The sequence below is a fragment of the Scylla paramamosain genome, chromosome 2, assembly GCF_035594125.1.
Source record: "Scylla paramamosain isolate STU-SP2022 chromosome 2, ASM3559412v1, whole genome shotgun sequence".
NCBI classification, from domain to species: Eukaryota; Metazoa; Arthropoda; class Malacostraca; order Decapoda; family Portunidae; genus Scylla; species Scylla paramamosain.
The window spans coordinates 10,830,638-10,850,149 of record NC_087152.1 but is presented as its reverse complement, the minus strand read 5'-3'; the positions used below and the strand labels follow the sequence as shown (position 1 = coordinate 10,850,149).

General features: G+C 37.4%; 1 long non-coding RNA gene across 3 annotated transcripts in view; it reads left to right on the top strand.

Annotated features, from left to right (window-relative positions):
- The window catches only part of LOC135109829 (uncharacterized), a 94,080-nt gene that overhangs the window by 70,754 nt on the left and 3,814 nt on the right, over positions 1–19,512 (top strand). The gene's annotated exons all lie outside the window — the stretch shown is intronic.

The window sequence follows — 19,512 nt, the reverse complement described above, 5'->3', positions numbered from 1 at the left end:
AATAAAAGAAAATAAAGAAATAGAAAACGAATAAAATAATAAAAACAGTAAAAATAATAAAAGTAAATAAAGAAATAAAAAACGAATACAAAATTGAAAATAGTAAAAATAATAAAATGAAATAAAGAAACAGAAAACGAATAAAATAATGAAAATAGTAAAAAAACAAGAAAATTACATAAAGAAAGAGAAAACAAATAAAATAACAAAAAATAGTAAAAATAAATTAAATGAAAGCAACTGAAAGTGGTGTGAAATAGATACTCTCTAAGGAAGCAAAAGAAACAAAATACCAAGCACATCCAGGGAAAGCGACGAAGAGTGGGGAGGAATGGACACTGGACATGGAAGTACAGAGAAGAAAGAGATGGAGAATGTAATTAGAGCGTTAGATAAAGAAGTACAAAGAAGAAAGAGACGGAGTGGGTGACTAGAGCGTGGGATAAGGATGTACAAAGAAGAAAGAGATGGAGAGAGTGATTAAAACGTTGGATAAGGAAGTACAAAGAAGAAAGAGATGGAGAATGCGATCAGAGCGTAGGATAAGGAAGTACAAAGAAGAACGAGATGGAGATGGTGACTAGAGCGTGGAATAATAATGTACAAAGAAGAATGAGATAGAGAAAGTGGTCATAGGACTGGGTAGGGAAGTACAGAGAAGAAGGAACTGGAAAAGGTGATTAGAGGATTGGATATGGAAGTATAAAGAAGATGGATATTGAAAAAAAAAGTGATTAAATGCTTGGGTAAGGAAATAAAAAGGAGAGGGAGGTAAAGGGAAGAAAATAAAGGGAAAGGTATATAGAACTGTGAAGAAAACCTTAAGTGTGATAAGCGTGATGAAAATAAAATCTGTGAAGAAGCTTAAGTGATGACACAAAGAAAGGAAGTGATGAAATAAAGGACCTGTGAAGTAGGCTTTAAGTGGTGACACATAGAAAAGTAATGAAATAAAAGGCCTGTGAAGAAGAAAAAAGTGATAAAACAAAAGAAAAGAAATAAATGAAAAGAAATGGTGAAATAAAGGACATGTGAAGTAGGCCTTAAGCGATGAAACAAAGAAAAGAAGTGATGAAATATAGAAAAAGCCATAAGTGATGAAACAAAGAAAAGAAGTGATGAAATATAGAAAAAGCCATAAGTGATGAAACACAAAGAAAAGAAGTGATGAAATAAAGGACCTGTGAAGTAGGCCTTAAGTCATGACACAAAGCAATGAAGTGATGAAATAAAAGGACCTGTGAAATAGACCTAAAGTGACGAAACAAAGAAAAGAAGGCCGATTGACAAAGCAAAGGACCTGTGAAGAAGGCCTTAGATGATAAAAAAAAAAAAAAATGAAAGAAATGTGATGAAATAAAGGACCTGTGTAGAAGGCCTTAAGCGATGAAACAAAGAAAACAAGCCTGTAGTGTTGAAAAACAGGCCCATAGTGATGAAAAAGAAAAGAAAGGTTTAAGTAATGAAAGAATGAGAAATGATGAAATAAAGGACCTGTGTAGAAGGCCTTCAATGATTAAAAAAAAAAAAAAAAAAGTGAGGAAACAAAGGACCTGTGAAATAAAGGCCTTAAGTGATAAAATACAGAAAAAAAAAGTTAAGTTATGAAGCAAAGAAAAAGAAAAAAGTCCTAAATGATGAAACAAAGAACATAAGGGATGAAACAAAGAAAAGAAGTGATAAAATAAAGGACCTGTGAAGTAGGCCTTAAGTGATGACACAAAGATAAGTGATGAAACAAAAGGACCTGTGAAGTAGGCCTTAAGTGATGACACAAAAATAAGTGATGAAATAAAGGACCTGTGAAGTAGGTCTTAAGTGATGACACAAAGATAAGTGAAGAAATAAAGGACCTGTGAAATAGGCCTTAAGTGATGACACAAAGATAAGTGATGAAACAAAAGGACCTGTGAAGTAGGCCTTAAGTGATAAAACAAAGAGAAGAAAGCGATGAAAGCGATGAAATAGAGGACTTGTGAAGAAGGCCTTAGTGATGAATCAAAGAAAAGAAAACTATAGTGTTGAAACGAAGAAAAGGTGGCTTGGTGATGAAACGAAGAAAAGAAAGCCTGAAGTGACCATACAAAGAAAAGAAGTGATTAAATAAAGGACCTGTGAAGTAGGCCTTAAGTGATGACACAAAAATAAATGATGAAATAAAGGACCTGTGAAGTAGGCCTTAAGTGATGACACAAAAATAAGTGATGAAATAAAGGACCTGTGAAGTAGGTCTTAAGTGATGACACAAAGATAAGTGAAGAAATAAAGGACCTGTGAAATAGGCCTTAAGTGATGACACAAAGATAAGTGATGAAACAAAAGGACCTGTGAAGTAGGCCTTAAGTGATGACACAAAGAAAAGTTATGAAATAAAGGACCTGTGAAGTAGGCCTTAAGTGATGACACAAAAATAAGTGATGAAATAAAGGACCTGTGAAGTAGGCCTTAAGTGATGACACAAAAATAAATGATGAAATAAAGGACCTGTGAAGTAGGCCTTCAATGATGACACAAAAATAAGTGATGAAATAAAAGACAAGTGAAGTAGGCCTTAAGTGATAACACAAAGATAAGTGATAAAATAAAGGACCTGTGAAGTAGGCCTTAAGTGATGACACAAAAATAAGTGATGAAATAAAGGACCTGTGAAGTAGGCTTTAAGTGATGACACAAATATAAGTGATGAAATAAAGGACCTGTGAAGTAGGCCTTAAGTGATGACACAAAGATAAGTGATGAAACAAAAGGACCTGTGAAGTAGGCCTTAAGTGATGACACAAAGAAAAGTTATGAAATAAAGGACCTGTGAAATAGGCCTTAAGTGATGACACAAAGAAAAGTTATGAAATAAAGGACCTGTGAAGTAGGCCTAAAGTGACTAAACAAAGAAAAGAAGACCTGATGATAAAGCAAAGGACCTGTGAAGAAGGCCTAAAGTGATGAAACAAAGAAAAGAAGTGAAGGAATAAAGAACCTGTGTAGAAGGCCTTAAGTGATAAAACAAAGGAAAGAAGGACTATAGTGCGATGAAAGCGATGAAATAGAGGACCTATGAAAATGGCCTTAGTGACGAAACAAAGAAAAGAAAACTATAGTGTTGAAATGAGGAAAAGGTAGCTTAATGATGAGAGAAAAAAAAAGCCTGAAGTGACCATACAAAGAAAAGAAGTGATTAAATAAAGGACCTGTGAAGTAGGCCTTAAGTGATGACACAAAGATAAGTGATGAAACAAAAGGACCTGTGAAGTAGGCCTTAAGTGATGGTTCAAAGAAAAGTTATGAAATAAAGGACCTGTGAAGTAGGCCTTAAGTGATGACACAAAAATAAGTGATGAAATAAAGGACCTGTGAAGTAGGCCTTAAGTGATGACACAAAGATAAGTGATGAAACAAAGGACCTGTGAAGTAGGCCTTAAGTGATGACACAAAAATAAATGATGAAATAAAGGACCTGTGAAGTAGGCCTTAAGTGATGACACAAAGATAAGTGATGAAATAAAGGATCTGTGAAGTAGGCCTAAAGTGATGACACAAAGATAAGTGATGAAATAAAGGACCTGTGAAGTAGGCCTAAAGTGATGACACAAAGATAAGTGATGAAATGAAGGACCTGTGAAGTAGGCCTAAAGTGACTAAACAAAGAAAAGAAGACCTGATGATAAAGCAAAGGAACTGTGAAGGCCTTAAGTGATGAAACAAAGAAAAGAAGTGAAGAAATAAAGGACCTGTGTAGAAGGCCTTAAATGATAAAACAAAGAAAAGAAGGACTATAGTGCGATGAAAGCGATGAAGCAGAGGACCTATGAAGGTGGCCTTAGTAATGAAACAAAGAAAAGAAAACTATAGCGTTGAAATGAAGAAAAGGTGGCTTAGTGATGAGAAAAAAAAGCCTGAAGTGACCATACAAAGAAAAGACCTGTGAAGTAGGGCTTAAGTGATGACACAAAGATAAGTGATGAAACAAAGGACCTGTGAAGTAGGCCTTTAGCGATGGTTCAAAGAAAAGTTATAAAATAAAGGACCTGTGAAGTAGGCCTTAAGTGATGACAAAAATTAGTGATGAAATAAAGGATCTCCGAAGTAGGCCTTAAGTGATGACACAAAGATAAGTGATGAAACAAAGGACCTGTGAAGTAGGCCTTAAGTGATGATACAAAGATAAGTGATGAAACAAAAGGACCTGTGAAATAGGCCTTAAGTGATTACACAAAAATAAGTGATGAAATAAAGGACCTGTGAAGTAGGCCTTAAGTGATGGCACAAAAATAAGTGATGAAATAAAGGACCTGTGAAGTAGGCCTTAAGTGATGACACAATGATAAGTGATGAAATAAAGGATCTGTGAAGTAAGCCTTAAGTAATGACACAGATAAGTGATGAAATAAAGGACCTGTGAAGTAGGCCTTAAGTGATGACAGAGTGATAAGTGATGAAATAAAGAACCTGTGAAGTAGGCCTAAAGTGATGACACAAAGATAAGCGATGAAATAAAGGACCTGTGAAATAGGCCTAAAGTGACTAAACAAAGAAAAGAAGACCTGATGATAAAGCAAAGGACCTGTGAAGAAGGCCTTAAATGACTATACAAAGAAAAGAAGTGATTAAATAAAGGACCTGTGAAGTAGGCCTTAAGTGATGACACAAAGATAAGTGATGAAACAAAAGACCTGTGAAGTAGGCCTTGAGTGATGACACAAAAATAAATGATGAAATAAAGGACCTGTGAAGTAGGCCTTAAGTGATGACACAAAAATAAGTGATTAAATAAAGGACCTGTGAAGTAGGCCTAAAGTGATGACACAAAGATAAGTGATGAAATAAAGGACCTGTGAAGTAGGCCTAAAGTGATGACACAAAGATAAGTGATGAAATAAAGGACCTGTGAAGTAGGCCTAAAGTGATGACACAAAGATAAGTGATGAAGTAAAGGACCTGTGAAGTAGGCCTAAATTGACTAAACAAAGAAAAGAAGACCTGATGGTAAAGCAAAGGACCTGTGAAGAAGTCCTTAAGTGATGAAACAAAAAAAAAAGAAGTGAAGAAATAAAGGACCTGTGTAGAAGGCCTTAAATGATAAAACAAAGAAAAGAAGGACTATAGTGCGATGAAAGCAATGAAATATAGGATCTATGAAGATGGCCTTATTGATGAAACAAAGAAAAGAAAACTATAGTGTTGAAATGAGGAAAAGTTTGCTTAGTGATGAAAAAGAAAGCCTGAAGTGACTATACAAAGAAAAGAAGTGATTAAATAAAGGACCTGTGAAGTAGGCCTTAAGTGATGACACAAAGATAAGTGATGAAACAAAAGGACCTGTGAAGTAGGCCTTAAGTGATGACACAAGAAATAAGTGATGAAATAAAGGACCTGTGAAGTAGGCCTTAAGTGATGACACAAGAATAAGTGATGAAATAAAGGACCTGTGAAGTAGGCCTTAAGTGATGACACAATGATAAGTAATGAAATAAAGGACCTGTGAAGTAGGCCTTAAGTGATGACACAAAGATAAGTGATGAAATAAAGGACCTGTGAAGTAGGCCTAAAGTGACTAAACAAAGAAAAGAAGACCTGATGATAAAGCAAAGGACCTGTGAAGAAGGTCTTAAGTGATAAAACAAATAAAAGAAATGTGATAAAATAAAGGACCTGTGTAGAAGGCCTTAAACGATGAAACAAAGAAAACAAGCCTATAGTGTTGAAACGAAGAAAAGGTTTCTTGGAGATGAAAGAAAGAAAGAAAGAAAGAAAGAAAGAAAGAAAGAAAGAAAGGCTAAATTGATGAAACAATCAGATGAAGTGGCGAAATAAAGGACCTGCATAGAAGGCCTCAAGTGTTTAAACAAAGGAAAGAACTGATGAAACAAAGGACCTGTGAAGAAATAAAGAAAAGTCTTAAGTGATGAAACAAAGAAAAAAAGTGATGAAACAAAGAAAAGAAGTGGTAAAATAAAGGACCTGTGTAGAAGGCCTGAAATGATAAAACAAAAATCCATTAAATTATGAAAAAAAAAAGTCTCAGATGAAGAAACGAAGGACCTGTGAAGAAGGCCTTAAGTGATCAATGAAAGAAAAGCCTTAAGTGATGAAACAAATTAAAAAAAGTGACGAAGTAAAGGATTTGTGAAGAAGGCCTTAAGTGTTGAAACAAAGAAAAGAAATAAATGATAGAATAAAGAAAAGAAGCGATGAAATAAGGGACGTGTGAAGAAGGCCTTAGTGATGAAACAAAGAAAAACAAAAACAAAGAAAACCTTAATGTTCAAATGAATAAAGGGCAGCTTAGTGATGAAATAAAGAAAAAAAATAATAAAATTAGATAAAGAAATAGAAAACGAATAAAAGAATGTAAATAATAAAAATAATAAAAAAATAAATAATAAATAAAAAAAAACGAATAAAATAATAAAAAACAATAAAAATAATAAAAGTAAATAAAGAAATAGAAAATAAATAAAATAATGGAAACGCTAAAAATAATAAAATTAAATAAATAAAAAAAAAATAAAATGATGAAAATAAAAAAACTAGATAAAGAAATATAAAACGAATAAAAAAATAAAAAATAAATAAAGAAATAAAAAAATAAATAAAATAATGAAAAAATAATAAAAAAATAATAAAAGTAAACAAAAGAAATAGAAAACGAATAAAATAATGAAAGTAATAAAAATAATAAGTCAACAAGAAAAAAAAAACGAATGAAATAATGAAGAGTAAAAATAATAAAAGAAAATAAAGAAATAGAAAACGAATAAAATAATAAAGAAACAGTAAAAATAATAAAAGCAAATAAATAAATAAAAAAAACGAACAAAAAAATGAAAATAGTAAAAATAATAAAATGAAATAAAGAAACAAAATTAATAAAATAATGAAAATAGTAAAAAAAAAAACAAGAAAATTAAATGAAGAAAGAGAAAACAAATGAAATAACGACAACAGTAAAAATAAATTAAATGAAAAGCAACTTAGAGTGGTGTGAAATAGATACTCTGTAAGGAAGCAAAAGAAGCAAAATACCAAGCACGTCCAGGGAAAGCGACGAAGAGTGGGGAGGAATGGACACTGGACATGGAAGTACAGAGAAGAAAGAGATGGAGAATGTAATTAGAGCGTTGGATAAAGAAGTATAAAGAAGAACGAGATGGAGTGGGTGACTAGAGCGTGGGATAAGGATGTACAAAGAAGAAAGAGATGGAGAGAGTGATTAAAACGTTGGATAAGGAAGTACAAAGAAGAAAGAGATGGAGAATGCGATCAGAGCGTAGGATAAGGAAGTACAAAGAAGAACGAGATGGAGATGGTGACTAGAGCGTAGAATAAGAATGTACAAAGAAGAATGAGATAGAGAAAGTGGTCATAGGACTGGGTAGAGAAGTACAGAGAAGAATGAACTGGAAAAGGTGATTAGAAGATTGGATGTGGAAGTATAAAGAAGAATATTAAACATAAATAAATAAATAAATAAATGCTTGGGTAAGGAAATAAAAAGAAGAGGGAGGTAAAGGGAAGAAAATAAAGGGAAAGGTATATAGAACCTTAAGTGTGATGAGCGTGATGAAAATAAAATCTGTGAAGAAGCTTAAGTGATGACACAAAGAAAGGAAGTGATGAAATAAAGGACCTGTGAAGTAGGCCTTTAGTGATGAAATAAAGAAAATAAATGAATGATAAAGAAAAGAAGGACAATAGTGCAATGCAAGTGATGAAATAAAGGACCTGTGAAGTAGGCCTTAAGCGATGAAACAAAGAAAAGAAGTGATGAAATATAGAAAAAGCCATAAGTGATGAAACACAAAGAAAAGAAGTGATGAAATAAAGGACCTGTGTAGAAGGCCATAAGTGGTGAAACAAAGAAAAGGAGACTAAAGTGATGGGACGGACCTGTGAAAAAAAAGACCATAAGTGACGAAACAAATAAAAGCAGTGATAAAATAAAGGACCTTTGAAGTAGGCCTTAGTTATGAAACAAAGAAAAGCAATGAAATAAAGGACCTGTGTAGAAGGTCTTAAATGATTAAACAAAGAAAAGAAATGATGAAACAAAGGATCTTTGAAGAAGACCTTAAGCAATGAAACAAAGAAAAGAAGTGATGAAATAAAGAAAAGAAGCCTAAAGTGATGAAACGAAGGACCTGTGAAGTAAGCCTTAAGTGATAATACAAAGAAAAGAAGTGGTGAAATAAAGGACCTGTGAAATAGGCCTTAAGGTATGACACAAAGAAGTGATAAAACAAAACACCTGTGAAGTAGGCTGTAAAGTGATGACACAAAGATAAGTGATAAAATAAAGGACCTGTGAAGTAGGCCGTAAGTGACGAAATAAAGAAAAGAAGGCTTAGTGATGAAGCAAAGGACCTGTGAAGAAGGCGTTAGTGATGAAACAAAGAAATGTGATAAAATATAGGACCTGTATAAAAGGTTTTAGGTGATGAAACAAAGAAAAAGAAGTGATGAAACGAAGGACCTGTGAAGAACACCTGAAATGATGAAATAAAGAAAACTAAGCCTTAAGTGATGGAACAGAAGACCTGTGAATAAGGCCTTAGGGCCGATTTCAAAGTCGCTTTTTAACGTTCCCAACGAAAACCCTCACCAGCCTGTGGTAACAGGTTTTACCGACACCTCGATCCGATTTCACCGTCGTTGTTTTCGTGGTTTTGGTAATCCCGAACGTGGTGTCGATCATAACGAAACAAAGACTGCTGATTCGGTAATGTTGGTATGCCGGAGAGGCCTCATTAGGGAAAAGGAGTGAATTCTTCACAAAAGTAACCATACCGGCACTAAAAAAAAAAAAAAAAAAAAAGAAAAGAAAAAAAAGGAGAAAGGCGTGGAAGTACATCATATATCCATTATCATTATGGTTACATTTTGTAATTTAAATTTTTTACTTTGAATATCCGTCTAACATTCACCGAACTCTGCTTTTTGCCAACCAGGCGCATAATAAATTATCTATTCATCTCTCCCTCATTGTTTTACACATACATTGTTATATTGAAATATTCCCTCATTGTTTTACATATACATTGTTATATTGAAATATATCCGGTTTTATGGAAATAATCTTAGAGCCAATTTCACAGTCGCAAGAACCTTACCAACCTGGTATCAGGCATTACCAACACCTCGATCCGATTTCACAATCGTTGTTTTCGTGGTTTCTATGATCCCCAACCTGGTAATGATCATAACAAAACGAATACCTCTGATTCGGTAATGTTGGTTTGCCGGAGACCCCTTATTAAACTAAATGAGTCAATTCATGACAAAAGAACTGACTACGCCAGCAATAAAAGAAAGAGAAAGGCATGGAATATTGAATTACATTACTGATGCCTTTAACACGCCATATCCATCCACTGCAAACATAATTACATTTAGAGATTTAACTTCTTCCCTTTGAATATCTACCTAACATTCGGCAAACTCTGCGTATGCCAACTAGGCACATAAATGATTTATTTCTCTCTTCCTCAGTTCTGTACTCGTACAATGTTAGATTTAAATATTTCGGGTTTTATGGAAATAGCCCTAGCCTACTAATTTTGAGTCAGTGATTGTTTATTTCTCAGCAAAAATATGCTGCTTTTTCATTCAATCATGATCTAACACTTGATTAACATTCAATCATGATTAACACTTGAATTAATGAAGTGAATTAATCTGAACCTAGCCTCACGGAAGCAAGCCTAGCCGTCTGATGACCAATTCTGTGCACCCTCTGCGTATGTGAAAATTATTACAGTTTTTAACCAAGGAGGTATAGTAGATAAAATAAGGGTGACAGGTAGTGAAGTTTACATCAGGTGGGGAAGTGTATTCACGCCGCCATCCAAATTCTTCTTGAATTTTTTTTTTCATCATATTACTATGATAGCCTACAAAATGTTGTATTGTTAAATAATTGTAAAATTAAGAAATAAGACAATTACAAGAGGATAAGAACTTGTGATATTTGCAGGAAATAAATGCATTGGTAAGCTTCATAGGGGAGGTCCAGCAGCTCCCAAGCCAGCGTTACCAAAGGTTCTTGTTTCTGGTAAGGATCAAAACAAACAACGCCGCGAAAAAAAAAAAAAAAAAAACGCCCGTGAAATCGGACATCACCACTCATTGGTAACGATCACAACAGGAAGCGATTGTGAAAAAGGCCCTTAGCCTATTAAGTTTGAGGAGTGACTAGATATATTTATTTCTAGACAAAATTAAGATTTTTTTTAAATCACAATCTACATAATGAAAGGATTATCAATGGAATTAATGAACTGAATTAATCTAAACGTAGCCTAACCAAACCCAGCCCTCTGATAGAAACCGTAATGTTATTTAAATACTCTTCAATATTTGTCTTAGGTGACAAATTCCATACACTCTACGCGTAAGTCAAGATTATTAAAGGAGTCTAACCAAGGAGGGGTAGCAAATGAAATAAGGGTGACAGGTAGTGATGTTTTCATCAGCTGCCAGCTGGTGAAGTGAGTTCACGCCGCCATCCAAATTCTTAAGTTCAGTCATATTACTATTATAGCCTAGGAAGTATTGCTGTGCTGTTAAATAATTTTAATATATAATTTAGGAAATAATACAACTACAAGAGGATAAGAACTTGTGCTATTTGCAAAAAATCGGTAAGCCCCACTGGGGAGGCCCAGCAACTCCCAAGCCAGTGTTACCAGAGGTTCCAATTTCTGGTAAGGATTAAAAAAAAAAAAAAAAAATGACGCCGCGAAAAGCGACTGTGAAATCGGATTTGTTGTTGGTGGTGGACATCACCACACATTGGTAATGATCACAACAAAAGGAAGCGACTGTGAAATCGGTCGTGTCTGTGTTTTTCTGTCTGTTTCTCTTTTTTTCTGTATCTGCATATCTTTCTCTTTGTTTGTCTGTCACTCAGTTTGTGTGTCTGTAGGCCTTTATATTTATGTCTGTTTCTGCCTATCTTTTTAGTATCTGTCTGTTTGCATGCTTGTATGACTGTCTAAATGCGTGTCTATCTCTCTGACTTCATTCTCCTCCCAAGACTAACAGTATTCCGGCACAATAATCCCTAACGCAGAAACGCACGCACCTAAAACTATAAACAAAAGCACAGGCACAACCCTTGGGGAGGCGAGGCTGTGGTGAAGCAAGAGGTCAGCGGGCGGGCGCGTGTTTAACTCCTGCCCCTCGACAAGAAATGGTGAGGTTCGGGAGAATAATCTGGTTGTGTTCGTTGTGGCTCCAAGGCGTGCAAGGGATTGGAAGGAAGGCGAGGAGGGGGTGAGACTGTGCAGGTAATAGCGGGCGAGTGTCTTAATGGTGTCTGGGAGTGAGGGGATGGGATAGGATGGGAGGGGATGGGAGGGATGGAATGCTCTTGACTTTCCCCCGGTCTTACCTCCCTGTCTAGCCTCCTTCCTTCTCTTTCCTTCTCCCTTTCCATCCACCTCGGTCCCCTCACGCTTGCAGTGTGCAAAGGCTGCAAACCCACGCGGCGTTGTGAGGCAGTCCGGAACATGATTAGTTTATCTTGCGCCAGGCCTCGCTTCGCTTCGCTGCCAAAAGTCGATCGTGCCGCATTTCGTTGTTCTCAGCCGTGTTCACCTTGCCCCTGGAATGGTGGTGGTGGTGGTAGTGGTGGTGGTACTGGGGGGTTCTCACTTATGGTGGTGGTAATAGTGATGATGACGATGTTTGTAATGGTAATAGTAATGATGATAATGTAATGATGATGAAAATAATAAAAAGAAAATAATGAAAATTTTAATTTTTAGCAACAACAACAACAACAATAACAACAACAACAACAACAGCACTAGCAACAGTGCTAAACATATTATTATCATTAATGATAATAATAATAATAATAATAATAATAATAATAATAATAATAATAATAATAATATAAAAATATAAAAATATTATTATTATTATTATTATTATTATTATAATTATTATTATTATTATTATTATTATCGTCATCACCTTTGCAATCCTTAGTAGTTCTGGCAGTAGCAGCAGTAACAGTGTTATACATTCACCATGATATATTACCCAACATTTTCTCGCGGCTTAAAGCTGTAATAGGTATGCGGGAGCACCAGTGCGAATGTAAGATTTAACTACTCTATGTGTGCGTAAAGGAGAGCAGGTTTGTGTAGGGCTTGAGGCGGCACTGCGTGGATGCAAGTCGCAAATTAGATGTTCTTTCATCGTTTTTTATTATTTGTACGAGTATACTTTTATTTTCCACCACTTTTCTCTTCCTTTCTTTCTGTCAAGGGTCTCGCGGCTTTCAAGAGAAAATCTCGTTACTAGTCCTTTATATCTGTGTCGGGCAGAGTGCAATGGACACTAAAAAAGTGGTCCTTACATCTTGCTTCATTGATGGCTGTCCTCTGGTCGCCTCGAGGGATGGCCCCGGCTGGCGTTACACGTGTCCTCAGGCTACCTGGTATACTAACATTGGAGCACCTGACTGGGGCAACTGAGATGTGTTGCCCTTAGACCACCTAGTGCAGTAAGGGACTTATAGCACCCACAGGGGACAGCGAAAACACTATGCACTCGGTCCACATAGGAGAAAAAAGAGAAGGAATTCCTTAGTGAAATGTCTGGAAAGTCGACGTGTCGGAACGGAGACGCTACTCTTGGGACACCTAGTGCATCGAGGGATGAAAGGATGGCTGGAATTTGACGTGTCGCTGAGACTTAAGGCTGCGTTATCTGTACTCCGTCAACAGCCAGGAGGTACAGTGAGGACGTGCAGCCAGGAGTTATGTATGTATATACACAACGTACCTCGGTGCTGAAAAGGACGCCAGGTACGAGTAAGAGGCTTACACGTTGTGAGTCGCATTGCCTTTCGCCAGCCTCTTGCAGCCTTCAAAGGGCAACGGATACAAGGATCATTTTCATTCCCTGAGGATCACGCATGTGTTACTCGTGAGGGTCTTAAAATCCGCAGGTGCCGCTGTGTTAATGAAATTTTCAAAATGTGTATACCAGACATATTTTGAAAGATTAATGTTAGAGAAATAGGAAGAAAGATGTCCTCGCCTTCCCCACACACACACACAAAAAAAAAAAAAAAAAAAGTGTAGCGTAATAGAATGTAATTGTATGCGTAATAAAATGTAATATTACAGGTACCCATTGGCTATAATAAAAAAAATGCATCTTGGCAACATGACAGACTACACTGCTTGCAGAATGTGTGTGGATGTGGCGCAAGAACACATCCCGGGAGCAAATCGGCTTGCTACACCCGCTCTGCCTCCTCATGTACAGGTTTCTTGCCATGACTACTGATCGAATCGGGATATTTGAAACGTCGTCATTTTTCATTACAGGATATCAATGGTTCTTCGGTGACTGGCGTTAGTTCTGTCCTTGAATTGCCCTCGTGTGTGTTTGAGAGAAAGAGAGAGAGAGAGAGAGAGAGAGAGAGAGAGAGAGAGAGAGAGAGAGAGAGAGAGAGAGAGAGAGATAAACATACAAGCATACGGGCAGACAAACCGAACGCTCTTAACATTACCGATTGTTTGTTTAGTGCAGGACCCAGGCCTCTCCCGGCACGTGCGTACTTTACTCATCTCTCCCTTTTCCTTTATTGCGTAGCGCCCCCGAGAATGCCTGATCTCGTTTCTCTGTTTAGTTCTGTTTTCCTGAATTGCTACTCTTTAAACCTAATATTCGTCTGGTGTCAGTTTTAGGCATAACAAGCTGCATGGATTTCTTTCTTTTTCTTTCTTCCCTTTCTTTCTTTCCTTCTTTTTTCTTTCTTTTCAGTGACATGGTCGTTTCTTTCTTTTCTTTCCTTCTTTTTCTTTCTTTCTTGAATTCTTCCTTTCTTTTTTTTCAGTGACATGGACTTTTCTTTCTTTCTTTCATTTTCTTTTCTCCTTTGTGTGTTTCTTGTTTTCTTCTATTCTCTCTCTTTCCTTTCAGTGACAAGGACGGAGAATGACCCGAGTAAAAGCGTCTTAATTTCGTGCTCTTCAAGTCTTATTTCCTCCTCTCGTATTCTCTCCATTCCTTATTATGAGTTTTTATTTTATTTTTGCTCTAAAACGGTTTTGGTCTAAACGTTTAATATTCATAAGCTCAGAACCTTATGTCATTCGTTTAATTTGATAAGAGAAATTGCTTTTGATAATCTTAATTTACCAAATGCGTTCCCCTGCTCTGCATCCCTTCCTTTGATATCAAGTTCGTGGGGAGAGTTTGTACTGAGTGTTGTGTTATGGTTGAATTTCTCGGTACTACATGTTTCATCTGTGATCTTACCTTTGTGTAACTTAATGCAACTTCCGATGATTATTTTTGTTCAAAACACATTTTCTTGAAGACTTAAACAGGAGAAACTTATTATAAAGTAGGTTATTATATATTTTCTCTGTATAAATTATACCGATAATAAGAATAGCGATTCCTTATTGACATTGGTTGAGCAAGTTCATGAAAATAGATTAATTGCTTCCTTATGTGGAGAGCTTTACGCGTATGTGGCATCCAGACCCTTCACTCCACAATTTACATTTCACCTTTTTCGATAAGGTGATTATCATTAGTGAACAATGTTAACGGTGTGCACGGCAGAATGTGAAGACTAAACCGAAACTAAGGAATTCCGTATTGTGTGAGAAGAAACAGACGAATATATATATATATATATATATATATATATATATATATATATATATATATATATATATATATATATATATATATATATATATATATATATATAAATAATGTGAAGCATTCTTTAATATCTCGATGTGCAAATTCTGGCGTCGGCAGTGTGTCTGGGAGTTGACTTGCGTCTGGATTTGCATAATCTGGCCATCCTGCCGGAGCCTCGCCGGGGGCATCAGCCCCTCCCGCCGCCTGTATTGGCTCAGGCAGGCCTGGCGGCACGTTCACACTCCACCACATTACCTCGCTGCATCCGTTCGCCGCGGGGTACCCTGGCGGGGGGCTGCATGGACGGCTCAGAGTAATGAGAGATGGAATTTGTTCGAGCGATAAGATTTCCGGCACCTCATGGGCCGGAGGTGAGGCAGAGGAATGGCAATGGTGGAGTGATATTTAGTGTGTGTGTGTGTGTGTGTGTGTGTGTGTGTGTGTACGCTCGTACGCTCATGTAGACATGTTCATACCTGACTACGAGTGAAATACTGGTGACATTTAAGTAAAGGAGGGGAGGCGATGAGCGGAATAACCATTGGCTCAGTCCTGATCAATAGCGTTGTGAATGGAGTTTGCTCTCATGCGAAGGTGGACGCATGCCATGCAGGGGCGGCAAGTCACAGACACAACTGCAGCAGCGGAGTGCGGGAGGCAGGAGAATGGCCGGGAAGGTTCAAGACGCAACTCTTCATGAAGAGCTGAGTGTTTCTTGGTAAAGGATAAGTTTCAGTGTCAGACGTGATCAGTGATTGGGTGTCAATGAGAAAAAGAAGGAAGTCGTCTGTATAGATAATTCCAAAAGAGCTCTTATCTCTTTATCTATTTATTTATTATCTATGTCTTTTTGTCTGTCTACCTGTCAGTCTATCTGTCTATCTGTCTATCTATCTGTCTATCTATCTGTCTGTCTACATAGCAGCATGACAATGTGTATATGTTATATGTGTGTGTGTGTGTGTGTTTGTTTATGAATTTTTTTTTTCCTGTTTGAATATAACACTAAATTATGGTAAAGTAATATTAATTAATTGTGCCTGTCTGAGTGTGGTGCTAAACTGAGGCAAAGTAAGTGTGTTCTGGCGTTGCATGCCGGACGCATCTTGTCAGCAGCGGCAGGTGGCGATGCAGGCGTCGCGCCACGCAGCCATGGAACCCGTGAACTTCTGCTGGGCGCTCATGTTCCAAACTCTCCACTGCTGCAATTAAGCAAATTATGAGGATTCGGTTAACATCTGGAGGGAAACGTCCGGCATATCATCAGTTAATAGCTGAATCAGAGCGAATGTGGGGCGACATTGAAAATAGCTGACGGGTCGGCGGCGGCCCGGCGCTGAGTGTGAAGAATTAAGTTACAGGGACACCAGAGCGGGGACCGGCACCCGCTGTCCGCTGTGACCGGACTGTAAAAGACCAAAGTTGTCTACTAATTTCCTAGATGAACTCTGCAAACTGAGTGAAGGGGACCGTGTTGTAATCACGGGCGCTATAGGGGTCTTGTGCAGCATGGCGCCAGGCTGTCTGCGCTGGTGTATTGCTGTCCATTCCCAGGCTGCGTCAGGTGACCGGCACTAAGCCTGTTCTCGGTACCAGTCTGTCCCTGGCGACGCCGCGGAGGCTGTACATTTAGTCTCCAGCTGACGAGGATTGTCTCCGAATCAGGAAACACTAATCGCACGTGAATTTTAGTTACGTGCAGTTCACACAGATTTAGATTACCAGGAATAAAACACAAAGTAAACGCATCGACTCTGATGATTTGGCAGATGAGTGCAGTGAAGAAAAGATCAGCCATCTCTGAGATTCTCCATTTTATCCTAAACACCCCTTGTTTTATGCGTACAGTTCACATATATTTAGATTACTAAGAATAAAAGAGAAAGTATAGGAATTGACTCTGATGATTTGGCAGATGAGTGCAGTTAAGGGAAGATCACCCTCACCCATCCCTCAGACTCTCCATTTACTTTTAGCGTAACTTTGATAGTAAAGAATGTCTTGGTGTTTTCGAGTACTTTTGAGCGTCATTTCATCCTAAATTGGAGTTTATTTTCCATTAGTACTTTCATCCTATTATGTTGGCGGAGTCGCGTACCTTCATGGTTTATCCCTTAGCTGCAAGCATTCCTGCTTGTGTATTTAAACAGCTATGCAGCTATACAGGTAAGAGGAGAGGATGTGGGTTTACAAAGGTGAATTGGAGGTGTCTCCGGCGCGCTACATGTCTCAAAACAAGGCCGTCATCAGCTTGACTGCACGAAATTGGTTTACTTTATCCTTCTATTAGATCACTTACCTATGAACCTGTTTATTGTTTGTTCTCTCATCCTGAATAAAATGCCAAAGTGTGTCAGTATGGCGCGCGCTGCCTGTCCTGTCCCCAGAACTCAATGTATTTTATCGACAAATCTAATTAAAAACAACTGGTAAACGTTTTACGGTGTATGCCTGGAGATAATTTCATTATAACAAAGCTTTATTAGTGTTAGCGGATTAGTATTTACGCTTGTTGATTTTCCACGCATATTGTTGCTTGATATTAGAGGGAGATTTAATATTTTTATTTCTGGCGTCTGTGGTGAAATGTTTGGTGTTGGTGGCTTCTGATTTATTGGGTCTGTCTGGCGTGTGTTTAAACCTAAGCCAGGAAGAACAAACTACACTCATCCAGCTCATCCCATCGACTCCTCCAGTCTTTGTTAGTCTTAGTGTTGGTGGCTGTTGATTTATTGGGTCAGTCCGGCGTACGTTTACTTGGGAGCCTCGGCCAGGAAGAACAACCAACAAACGACACTTAGCCAACTCAGCCCATCGACTCCTTCCTTTTTTTTTTTTTTTTCGTGTGAGTTAAAGGGACTCTGACGTAGGGAAACAAAAAAAAAAAAAGGGCATAAAAAAAAAACCTGCTGAAGTTGCCAGTCCTTAAAGAGTGTAATCAGAAAAGGATTATCTAAAGTTTGAGATTCTTGAATGGTTAGTTTATCATTCCTCGGCATGACGGGGATCAGCAACTTGGCCAATGCACTGGCTACGAATGTCCTGAATATTGAACGAGTAACTCCGCTCAGGTGTCAAATGTTAAGAAATCGAAGGTGGGAACTGTGGCTGTGAATAACTTGACCTGTCACCATGCTGCCTGTTAGCTTCAATCGTGGAAGGACACACTAATGATCTCTGCAGATTCTCATCAAGTCAATGGTTATTTTCGTGAAACAGTCGTCAGTACAGCTCCCTCCTTCCTCCTTGTCTTGAATATTAGGACGCGTTGCTACGGGGAAGGAATGCCGGGGTCGTATACATCAAGCTCCTCGTTGCTGAAAGTTCGTACAGTTTGTTCATGAATAAGCAAAGAACAGTTTCGTCAAACTCAGCGTCTCGCAAGGTGATTAATTTGTAGAAAACTTATGTATAGTATATACGTATCTGGAAAAAAGTATACCAAGTAAAAAAAAAAGTCAAATTTAAGGTCATTTATTTATTTATTTTTGTTGCGCTAGTAAAGGACAGAGTGTTCTCGTGTAACAGTATTTGTTAATTTTGCTTGAGTGAGAAAAATATTGTGACTAAAATGTGCGAGAGAACAACACAAGATGCCTTTATGACAAAACAAATAGAGCATTGCTACGTCATTCTGGCCTTTACCAGTAATGAACTCGTGGTTGTGGTACTTCTCCTGAGTTAAGGTTTTATTTCTACTGGCTGATACGTTACGATTCCAAAACGTTGACCTCTGAGGAACATATGTACATAACTTAAAGAAACGGTTTCTCATGTGAAGATTAAACGGACCGTACGGCACCAGTATTTTTTCCACTCGTAGGCTTGCACTCAGAGTTATATATGATGGATATGAAGAACACTGTATTTGGCTTCTGCTCGTCTGGATATCCTCGTGAAGCATCAGTTAAGAGATCATGCTTTTAAAACTTTTAGTCCTATTTGGCACATGGCTCTGTAACACCCGAGACACTATGGTACTTTTCTTTTCGCTCTACAGCCACTTCTGAATACTGTACTAGCTACAAATTGATGCACTATTCTTTAATTATTTTATTCTTCCTTGTATATGCTTTTAATGATTTTCTACATTTCCTTCTAATGTTTTGTGTTGTTGTATATCGCAGTATTTCGTCATCGCTTTCTATTACATTGCACAGCCTCTCCCCGGTTGTTTATTCTCATGTTTTGGATTCATTGGTTTTATGCTTTTGTCTATATTAATTTCCGTGAGGTGTGACGTTAAGAAGGGGACTCTGAACTCATCTTCACTTTTACTTTGTTCCCGTCATGGTCCTGTGTTCCTAAGGCTCGCCTCCCTAGCTCTCCGCCAGTCCCTACATCAATTCTATTTGCACAGAGTTAACTAAGATAATGGAATTCTCCCACCCCTTTCTGCTTATAGAGTGCAGGGCAGCAGTACATTTTACTACCACATGTGCAACCAGGGGAGGTTGAGGTAAGTTAATTTGTTGGCAGCGATATCAAAGTTAAAGAGCCTTTACAACACCCTAATAAGGACTTACAGTTGCAAACTAAAACTTCTTCGATTACCCGCTACACTAGAAATTGAGAATAAGAAAATAAGGAAACTGCAGCAGGCCGTCTGACCTACACACACCAGTTCTTGAGGCTAAAAACTTCACTGTAATGAAAAACTAATCTTGCTGTCTGTTTAATATGAAATGCAAGTATGAAAGCAACAAACATTAAGATACCAACGTTCTGAGAGCAACACTTTAAATAGCAGCACTCACGTTAACGCAAAAAGAAATAAGAAAATGTGAAATGTTAATATGAAAGGAACACACATTTATAAACCAGCATTCTAGGACT